The following is an 11549-nucleotide window of genomic DNA, read 5'->3' as shown; positions in this document are numbered from 1 at the left end:
ACGACCACTGGAAAGCAGGCTGAGCTCCCTTAGCCCACTTTCCAGTGATTGTGGGAATAGTTTCTTTAAGTTGATGAAGAGTCACTTTTTAACTTTTCTATTATAAAATCTTTTCTAAAGAGAAAAAAAAGAGGTCTTATACACAGGAGGAACAGTGTACCAATGTGTGAGTCAAGATAATCAGTAAGCCTGTTTTATTCTTTCCACTCGGTGATGATGATAGGGGTTGTGTGGGGATCATAGCAACTTTCATTTAATTTGGTTGTTTTGATGTTTTTATGAAGGTACGGGTCACTGAGGAAGACATAAGTTGAAATATGTCTGACCTGTTGGAAATGACCCACTGAAAAGGAGTCTTACACTTTGAAGACTTATTATTTGGTGGAAAGGCATTTGGTCTTCATAAGGATTTTGGTTCACTGTGAGCCTTTTTGACTACTCAGGGATATATGTGTGTGTGTGTGTGTGTGTGTGTGTGTGTGTGTGTGTGTGTATGTGTGTATATATATATATATATATATATATATATATATATATATATATATAACACATACACATACACATACACATACATACATACATATACATATACATATATATATAATTTATTTATTTTCTCTAAGGCAAGTCCGTGGTTAATCCCATGCATGGCAGCTCTTGTGAGAGTTCGTGAGCAGAACCACCATGATGATTGTGCAGTGGAGATTCCATATGCAGATAAGGGAGAGAATCCTGCGGCACTGTGGTGATTGGGCAGTGAGGATTCCATATGCAGATAGGGGGGAGGAGCCTATGAAGATTAAGGACAGTTGGAATGCAACTGTTACTCACTGGAAGATGTTCTTTATTGTAGAGGAGAGGAAGATAGATAGATAGATAGATAGATAGATAGATAGATAGATAGATAGATAGATAGAGGGCAGGGTTCTGCAAAGAGGGGTTATGAGGGAGGAAAGAGCCCCTTCAGGAGGAGGCGGCTGCCATTGTGTGAATTAGATGAGGAAACAAGATGAACAAGATCTGTTAACTCAGGAAGGGAGAGAGAGAGACACAGAGACAGAGATAAAAAGAAGGGAAAGGATGAGAGAAAGAAGAAAGGGTGAGGGACGGGCCTGAGCCTGTCAGCGGCCTGAGGGGAACGAGCAGCCATGGTGGCCCCTGCTGGCAGCAAGGAAGGGCCCAGTCAACCACTGCTGTTGTTTGGGGCTACTGAGGCCACTGGAGGGAGGCAGGGAGTCAAGGGACAGGACCGGGCCTGTCAGTGTCCTGAGGGCAATGAGCGGCCATGACAGTGGTGGCAATGAGGAAGGGCCCAGTCAACTGCTGCTGCTCTTGTGGGGAGGAGCAGGAGTGGGGCTTGGGTGAGGGTGGAGAGGTCTCTTGGGATAGGGGGCTGCAGCTTGGCCAATAGGCGCCAGCAACACTGCAGATGTGACCAAGAGGTGTGAGGGGGATGGGAGCAATGAGATAGAGGAGGAGGAGCAGGAGTGTGGCTTGAGTGAGAGTGGAGAGATCTCTGAGGTGAGGGGGGCTGTGGCAGCGGGTGAGGAGAGCAATCAAGTACTAGTGTACAGATGCTCTGTGCAGGTTAAGCTAGTTTTTATATATTCCTCTGTGATTTTGTATTGTATTGTTGTCTGCACAGGAATGTTTTTATGGGATGACTTTAAATGTGTGTAGTTCTATGTAGCACTTGTAAATTATATTAATATACCCATTTTCAGGTACATTCTGAATTTTTGGCAGCCTATTACATTAGTTTCTCTTTCTTTCTTTCTTTCTTTCTTTCTTTCTTTCTTTCTTTCTTTCTTTCTTTCTTTCTTTCTTGGCATCTACAATCTTTTTTGGATCAGCAATACACCCTATTTTGTGCTGTGATTACGTCTGCTGGAACTGCCAAAACCCTGTAGTTCAAATCAACACGGATGCGGGAGACCTCCTCTGCAAAGTTACATGCAAACTGATCACAGCGGGCTGTAGATGGTTCCTCTCCCATTAACTGGGTGTGTGTGTGGAGCAATGCCTTTGCTACACAAAACAGCTCTGCTGAGCTTCATGGAGCAGATGAAATGGAGGTGGAGAAAAAGCATTTCTTCACCACCCCCACCACCATGGAGTAGTCCCTAAAATGGGCTCTAGCCAGTTTTCAGTCGGATTCATCCCAACTGTTCATCCAGCATTGTTCCAGCCATCGTCCAAACTGTTTCATTGCCCTAAGCTCTGAGAAAAACCAAGCAGCAGAATGGGCTCTACCAAGTTGGAGAGGGAGTGTAGGAACAATCATTTCAGCAGCCCAAGCTGTCTCCCCTTTTCAAAGATTTGCCAGGGCCTCAACAGAATCACCAGCTCTGGACTGGAAACTCCCCAAGGGCTGTCTGGAAACCAAGCGGATCCATCAGCCTCTGGGGGTGTACCATTCTAATTGGTCCACCACCCTGCAGAGGGTAGATGGAGCAGTCATAAACCCTACCAGATGATCTGTCCATGACAAGAGAATTATCTCAAACTCCCCCATCTGTAGATCATTTATCCCCTGGTCAGCAAAAACTAGATCCAGAGTTGTCCTGCTACATGGCCAAATACCAATTGAGATAGGCCCATGGTTGTGATGGAGGCAGGGCTGGCTCCAGGCATTGGCCAGATTGGCACTGACAAGGGACATCAAGGGTTAATGGGTGCCAAAAAGAGCCACAACATGCCCACAGTCAAGGCGCCCAGATGAGTGGGCCAGGAGACAATGCAGGAGGAGACGGATCACCGGCCCAGTCTCCGAGGAAAGGACAGAAGCAGGGTGCTTTGTGGTGGCAGGCGGGCACAGGAAGAAGCTGCAGCACCCTGCCTTATGTCTCTGCCTCCTCTCCAGTTAAAAAAGAAACCAGGGCAAGAAATTTGCCTTGCTAATTGGCTTAGCCCATCAGGGTGGTAGATCTTTTGTGCTGGTTTTTGACAGGGAGGCGGAGGAGAGGGCTGGCAGGGAAAGGAGTGGAGGAGAGAATGGCATGGGGAGTCCCAGGCTCCAGCACCAGAGGACAGGGAATGTGTGAGTGGTTCCTAGCCCCTGGAGGTCTCCTTGGTCCCTAGCCCCTGCACAGATTGGAGGCTGAGCTCTGCCTCCACTCTGCTCCCAGCATTCCTCTGACAATCTGCAATGTTCTTTGCTTCCATTCCATTCCATTCCCTCCCTCCAAGTCAAGCCACCTCGATGCCTCTTTGAGTTGTTTCATGATTTATTTACCTTGGCTTCCCCTTGCTGATTGACCATGGCTGGCCCCAATGGGTAGGAAGGTGCTGCTGTGCGGGAGGGGGTGGGCGAGCAAGGAGATGAAGGTGATTGGGGTGGGGGTTGAGTGGAGGTAAATCAAGGGAGAGAGAAGGGACAGTTGCTTCTGCCTGGAGTGGACCGCAGTGAAGGGAGAGACACCCATTGAGGAAGGATATATGAGCGTGTAATTAGTTATACTTTGGGTGTTTTTTGTTTTTTTTAAGTGGAAACTTCTTTAAGGAAAGAAAAAGAGGTGAGCAGCCCAGCTTTGATACTGCAGTTTTTTCCCTGCCCATGCATCTTATTCATGTCTACTCAGAAGTAAGCCCCATTGTACTCAATAGGACTTAATCCAAGGTAAGTGAACCAACACTTGAGAGGCAGTGTGGTTGAGTGCCTCTTGAGTGCCTCAGTGCCTCAGTGTGGTTGAGTGCCTCTCAACACTTGAGAGGCAGTGTGGCTAGAGTGTTGGGTTAGGATTGGGAATGTCTGTGTTCAGGTCCCTCCCTGCTCAGGCATGAAGCTCACTGGGTAACCTTATACTCTCTTTCTCACCCCAACCTACCTCACATAAAGGAGGTGGGGGGGCGTGTCAAGGAACCCCGAACTCCTTAGAGGAAAGGCAGAATATGAATGTCATAGATAGTAAAATATCCACATGTTTGTATATTTAGGATTGTCTTTAGATTTTGTGAGTCTAAACACTGTATCTGTTCATTCACTAACAGTATTTGGCAATTGTGGGAGATGGATAGTCAAGGATTGGCTGCCTTGACTCCCCCTGAACATGGAGGCACTGCATATGTTAGGAGCAACAGTGGGGAGAAGCCTCTTGCCTTACTGCCCTGATCTGCAATCTTCTAGAGGCTGGCAGCCTGTTCTTGAAAAGAGGATGCTAGATTTCATAAACATATGAAGTCTGAACCATCAACTCTCTAGTCTTTGTCCATCTAGCTGTGCATTTTCTGCATTGACTGCAGAAATGCATTTATAAAAATATAGTAATTGGAATGTTGGTTCTTTTCTTTGTTTGCAAAAGAAATAACTGTCATAACATGTTCAGGAACACATGTTTTCCTTACTTCAAAATACTTTACTTATATGCAAAGTGTTCATATAACTTTTAGAAGAGCAATTAAACTTCTCCTTCCTTGAAAGAAGTCTGTGCTTCAATTAGTGCCCTCCTAACTGAGCAAAGAGGAGCCTGTTTAAAGTGGTGACTCCCTTATATTTAGCGGGGGGGGGGAGCAACTGGCCATTAGAGAATCCAACTCCAGAGAATCAACATGTGTTGTATTCTTTGAAGTCACATAGATGCTACATAAGGATTCACCATGTGGAATATATGTGACATCAAAAAATCTAATGCCCATAATTCTCTATAGGAAGAATAATAAAAAACTTTAAAAATCAATAAAAATCACCCCTTTGACTGATTGCTTTGGGGCTGGGTGGGAGTTGACACCCATGGGAGCCTCAGGTTAATCAGACTGTATAAAAATGTTTGTTCATTTTTATGTAAATATTTTTTAAAACTTAAAATACAACTACTTGCTGCTGTTGGAAGTCCAAGGTCACTTGAGAGAAGTCTCTGGCATGCCTTCTTCCCCAGTGCCATTTCTCCAAGGTACTGCAGCAACACTGGCATGGGAAGAAGCTGTGGGATGCACTCCTGCTCCTTTATAACCTTGGAATTCCAAACCTACTGAGCAGTATAGGAAGGAAGTATGTTGAAATGGTTTTTTCAGGCCTGCTTTTTCATACCTGCCCTGATCCCACTGGTCCAAACTGAATATGGCCCAAGGGCAAGGGAAGGGAGTCAAATTGTGTCCAGCATGATGTCTGAGAAAGCAATGGTCCATATTCCTCTTCTGAACCTGAATCCTGCAGGGTTGGGGTGGAGTGGTCTGAGACACCCACTTTTGATATAGTCTTTTGGACAAACTATATCTGAAGTGGTGGTGGGGTCACCAGAGCAAAATTGGCCAAGGGGGCCACAACCCCTTGAGCTGGACCTGCATAGAGGCTATGAAATCCTGAGCTGCTCCTACAAAGGGGAGCCTCAGCACAGATGCTGAATTCCCCAAGGACAATAAGATTGGGGAAATATAAAGCCACCTCTGAGACAACCCCTGCCAGCTCAGGTAGGGAGACTGAGGTGCAGTGGGTTGGTCGGTATACCAACAGAATCTCCAGCCTATCTCGGAGGCCCACCATCAAAGACAAATACTCAGTATTCTGAAATTGCCTAACTGGGCACCTGGAAAGGGCGAAGGTCTCATGATAGCTGACCGCAATGCCCCCTTACCGAACCTCAAGGCGGGGCTGTTGCAGGATCAGAAAACCTGTAGGACAACGCTGAGAGAGACCAACCCCACCCAGCACATTCAACCAGATCTCCATCACACATCAGGCCAGCATGCTCATGCACAATCAAATTGTGGATAAGAGATGTTTTCGCATATACCAACCTGCATCTCATTCCAGCAGTCATCCAAGTTGTTTCATTGCCCTAAGCTCCAAGGAAAACCAAGGAGTAGAATGGGCTCCACCAAGCCGGAGAGGATGTTTTGGAGTAACCATGTCAATAGCCTGGACTGTCTCCATGTTCCAGAGATTCACCAGGGCCTCATCAGAGTCTCTCTGGACAATGGAAACTCCTCGAGGGCTATCTGGAAACCAAGCAGATCTCTGGGGGCGGACTATTCTAATTGGTCCACCACCACTGCAGAGGGTAGACAGAGCAGTCAAACTAAATCCTACCAGATGGCGATCTGTCCATGACAAGGGAGTAATCTCAAACTCCCCCACCTCCAGATCATTTATTCCCTGGTCAGCAAAAAACAGTTCCAAAGTATAGCTCGCCATGTGGGTAGGGCCCAATACCAACTGAGATAGGCCCATGGTTGCCATGGAGGCCATGGGCCTATCCTGAGCCTCTCCTACAAGGGGGGCCTCAGCATGAACGTTGAAGTGCCCCAAGACAGTAAGCTTGGGGGAACCCAAAGCCACCTCTGAGTCACCCTCGCCAGCTTAGGTGGGGAGACAGAAGTGCAGTGGAGTGGTTGGTACAACAACAGAATCCCCAGCTTATCTTGGAGGCCCACCTTCAAGGACACACACTTGAAATTCTGAAATTGCCTAACCAGGCACCTGTAAAGGAGAAAGGCCTCATGACAGATGACCGCAACACCTCTGACCCAACCCTCAAGGCAGAGCTGCTGCAGGATCAGAAAACCTGAGAGATACTAACCCCACCCAGTTCATCCAACCAGGTTTCCGTCACACATATCAGTTCAGCATGCTCAGTGGATGAGAGATGTTTTAGCACTTACTGACCTGCCTTTCAACAACAGCACCCTAATCCTAGAGGGAGTGTTTCCAGAGCTCCCTGGGGCTGCAGGGTTAGGAGAAGAGTTGGAAAAAGGGACAGGTCTCAATTGCCTGGATCGTTTCCCCCTCTAACGGCCTGCCCAACTCCCACTGCCACATCTCCCTCTGCCTGCCACCCATGAAATCACCGCACCCAGACCATCCCCACTCTTCTGCTTTCCCAGACACATCTCCCCAGCCCAACCACCCCCAGCTCCTCTGTTTCAATAACACCAGGCCCACAACTTCATCTCAGTCAGGCAGAAAAGCTCTGTGTTGCACTTGCTAGCTCCTTGTTGAAAGTAAGGGGTGTTCTCTCTCTCTCTCTCTCTCTCTCTCTCTCTCTCTCTCTCTCTCTCTCTCTGCTTCACCTGGTGGGGGTGCAGCAGAGGCAAACAGTCAGGGCCCCACCCAAAATAAGAGTTAGAACCATAACATTTTACATTTAAAAATTATTAATAATTGCATATAATGTTATAAAAGAGTACATAGGGTATATATTTTGTCCTTTCCTCTGGCGTGGAAATTTAATTGTGTGCTCCTTGCATTGCATTACATGCTACCCCTGTTCTTCACAACAGATCTCTCATCTCCCTCACCCTCGACTATTTCAAATGTTCCCTCTTTGCAACCACTCCTGGCATTGCCCAAGTCAGACACCACATCAGCTGCCAGATCAATTCCCCTCTCATACACATGTATGGGTATGAAGGCTAATTAGTCCAGCACTCTTTCAAGCACAGCTCCAAAGCAGCCAGAGACTGAAGCAAGGAAGCTGTACGACTAGTCTGGGAGTTATTCACACTTGCCTTCATGCCATGGGGTATCTGAAGAGTGAATCTGCTTTGCAGCCGATTTGCAAGATGTTTAATTAGGGGGATTAAATGGACAGTTCACAGAGGGTCGGCTCCTCTCTTCAATCCCTGGCAGATCTTTTTCCTGTGTGTTCCCAATGGCTTACTCTGGGTTTTTCCTCCAACCAATCACAAATCACATCAGAGAGGAAGAGAGTGAGAGAGCTTTTTCATTGTTGGTTTGACTGCTAAGAATGGAATGATGGCATGATGAGTTGCCAAACAGGCAGATCAAACAGCAGAACGCTTAACCCGAGCCTGCCGAATCTGACCCAGATCTTTGCTGACTTTTATAATGAACTTGTCTTTGTGAGTGAATGCCTTCATCACTTCATGTTCCCCCCACCCCCGACACACACACACACACACACACACACACACACACACACACACACACACACAACCCATAGATCATCTAAGAGGCAGGGAAGTTTCAGGCGAATCAGCTCAGACAAAAAGGTCTCCGGTTACATCAAGCTGTAGCCTCCATTCTGCATATCTAAAGCCTATGTTAAGACCTACATTCTGTAGTTCATGCTTGCGTTTAGCTCAGGAATTTCTCCCTCCCCCTCCCCTTCTGGACTCCCTTCACAGAATTTCACCAATCTGCTAAAACCCTCCCCGCCCCATCGCTTGCAATTACAAATACTCAGAGCAGACCATACCCAACACAGCTGTCAAACTTCCCTTCATTGAGTTTTGAAAAACACCATGGCCACTCCACACATTAAGGGAGAAGCGGCAGGGCATAACAGAAGCCACAGGGCTTCCCCCCAAAAAAGCTGCTGAAACAAGAGATTTTTTTGTAAAGCCGGACATGCTTCGGGCTAAGCCAGAATATGCAGCCTTGATTCAGGGGGAAACAGAGTCATATCTGTACTGATCCCTGGTAGCCTGCAGGGACTTCAGGAAAAAAGCAGCTAATATGTGGACTGGAACACTCCATTCTGGAAGAGATTTGAAGTAAAAGCCATGTGTGTAAAGCCTCCTGGTGAGCTGAATCAGAAATAAGTTGCCCACTGTAGGGAAACAGCCAGATTTTGTGAAGCCTTGCCATTCAATTCAGGATCTACCTCAATGCTTTTAAGGGACCACAATGCAGTTTGGTACCTTGGGCAAGTCTCTCATACTTTGAGCCTCATCTGCTAAATGGAAATATTAATAACATATTCCACAAGAGCAGGACAAAAAATATAATAAAAAGTTGGCCACTGTGGGACAGAGGATACGGGACTATTTTTATTTATTTATTTACATTTTATATCCTCCTCTTCCTCCAAGGAGCCCAGAGTGGTGTACTACATACTTAAGTTTCTCCTCACAACAACCCTGTGAAGTAGGTTAGGCTGAGAGAGAAGTGACTGGCCCAGAGTCACCCAGCTAGTTTCATGGCTGAATGGGGATTTGAACTCGGGTCTCCCCGGTCCTAGTCCAGCACTCTAACCACTACACCACACTGACTAGATAGGTCTTGGGCCTGATCCAGAAAGGCTGCTCTTATATACTAAAGTGTTTTGCACACATAATAATGAATGAGAGGATACATTTTCCTGAGGGCTTATAAGCTAAAAGATATAATAAGAGCTCCTGCTGTTTATTGCATAGATTGTATACACACATCTTTGATATGTGCTTCTGGCCGGCTGCAATAGGAAACATTTTCCTGGAGCTATAGAAAAAAATGTTCAAAGCATCCAATAATCAAATGAAGGAAAGTGAAAGGCAGCCTAATGCAGGTGAACATATTTTCCACAAAAAGAAAGCAAGGTTAAGAGCAAAAGCAATTGTGTTAGTGTGTTTACATCAGAATGCCAATTTTGAACATTACTTTGCTTTGTCACGTAAGGGCAGGGTTGAGGGTGTGTGTGTGTGTAACCAGCAGGACACAGAGAATAAAACACTGACATTTTAAAGAGCAGTAACCCAAAATTAGCCAGGAACATAAAACACAGAAAAAATATAGACAATGCCAGTTCTTAATAACTTCAATTCATCCTTTGTAATAGCCTATAAAGGAAAAGTACAAACCCATTTGGAAGTGGAAGCACTGGCAAAGAACAGTCAAATTACCTGAACATTGTTAGCCCTTCAAATTTCTTGGTACAACCTGATACTTGAACTTTATTCCTCACCATGGAAGGTTTTGTCACATAGCTCCTATTTCCTCTGCAAAATGGGTTGTAGCACAATATTCCACAACTTATTCCACAACCTGGAACACTTCACTTGTGGGAGTGATTTTTGCCAGTCTCCTTCCCTCTACAGTCCCCTGAAAAAATATGTTCCTGAAGGTTGGAGGACCCTCAAGAGCAGATTTTGAGGAAGCTCAGGGGGCTGCAGCGGGAAGAGAGGATTGGTGAAAATAACTTCCCGGTCCTTGTGTTAACAGAAACATATCTGTTCATGGAAGCAACCCAAGATTATCATTCGCTTCTTAGAATGGATTCAGATCACAATTCTCACCCAACAAGCAAAATCTCTGAAGGTCACTGTGGCTGTAGAATTACTGGAATCTGCACGGTGCACTGTAGGATACCCAGAGACTGGGATAACGAGTCCTGGCCTCAGAGCACTCCACCCAGTGCTCAGATTTCTGGACCCAATGCTGTTCTTGGAGACATAGGTGGCGGCGGTGTACAGAGGTGCTTTCTAGTTGCTATGGCTGGTAAGCCAGTTGTGAACCTATTTTGAAGTCAGACCTGAATTCAGTCACTCATGCTTTGGTAACATCCAGATTGGACTACTGCAATGTGCTCTATGTGGGGCTGCCCTTAATGATGGTTCGGAAGCTTCAGGTGGTCCAGAACGCTACTGCAAGGATGCTCATTGGCACAGGTCACTTCATGAGTGTTACACCCATCCTGCGGCAGCTTCATCTGTTACCAGTCCACTTCCAGGCTAGATTCGAGGTGCTGGTCTTGACTTTTAAAGCTCTACAAAATACTGAGCTAGATGGACCAATGGTCTGACTTGGTATAAGGCAACTTCCTAAGTTCCTATGACTGCATTCACCCATATGAACCTCTCAGACCCTGATCATGGCCCCGCCACTAAGAGAGACCTGGTTGGCTGGGACTAGAGACAGGGCTTTTTTGGTTGTGACCCCTTGGCTTTGGAATGCCCTCCCCGAAGAGCTTTGTAATGCTCCCTTCTTCAGTGTTTATTTTTTTAAAAAAATCTTTTAAAGGAGGCTTTTAAATGTTTTATCTGCTCATATGTGGTAGGTTCTTTAGTTTTTATATCCTTAGGTTTTAGCTTTTTATTTTTTAATTTGAAACTTTTTTTAAAATGTAATTTTAAATGTAGTTTTAAACTGGCCTTTTAACTTTAACTTTATCTTTTATTTTACATTGTATCTATTTAATTAATGTTGTGAGCCACCCCAAGCAGTAGTTAACTGTAGGGACAGGGTAGAAATGTTTTAGATAAACAAATAAATAAAATATCAACCCACATACAATCAATTAATATATGAAGAACAGGATTACACCCACTGGCCCAACCCCAGACTTCCACATATTGATCTGAAGGGATGAACATAGTCTACATATATACACTGTGTTTATACACATATAGTTCTATATGAACCCAAATGGTTGGTTCAGACCTTCAGTTTAACATGTGGAAATCAGGGCAGAACCAGCAGAGGAGATCCTGCTCCCTCCACCACATGTGGATCGTATACAGAATTAGTGAGTGGAAAGCTGTACTTGTTAAGCTTGGCTTAGCTGTGATTATTGTTCGATAAACACAGAGCATGGTAGATTGTGCAGCTTGGTCAAATTGTAGTAAAAACCATATCGACCACATCACAAAAAGGGCTTATCTAATATAGGATCCCTTTATGTAGTCTTGTTCCAGAAGGATTCTCTGGGTGATGGTGGTCATCTCATGAAGTATTATCTTCATTGATTGGTGCGAATGGTTGCTTGACTGCAACTATTAACTCATGCTGTATACACAACAGCTGACATTAGACTACCAGCTATTGATCATAGGCAAACGTTTTTACAAAGTCTATAACTGAAATTCCTTCTGGAATTCACCATACTATGAAAAGG

This window comes from Hemicordylus capensis, chromosome 1 (genome assembly GCF_027244095.1).
Source record: "Hemicordylus capensis ecotype Gifberg chromosome 1, rHemCap1.1.pri, whole genome shotgun sequence".
In the NCBI taxonomy this organism is placed as follows: Eukaryota; Metazoa; Chordata; class Lepidosauria; order Squamata; family Cordylidae; genus Hemicordylus; species Hemicordylus capensis.
The sequence above is the reverse complement of the archived record's forward strand: the minus strand, read 5'-3'. Positions refer to the sequence as shown.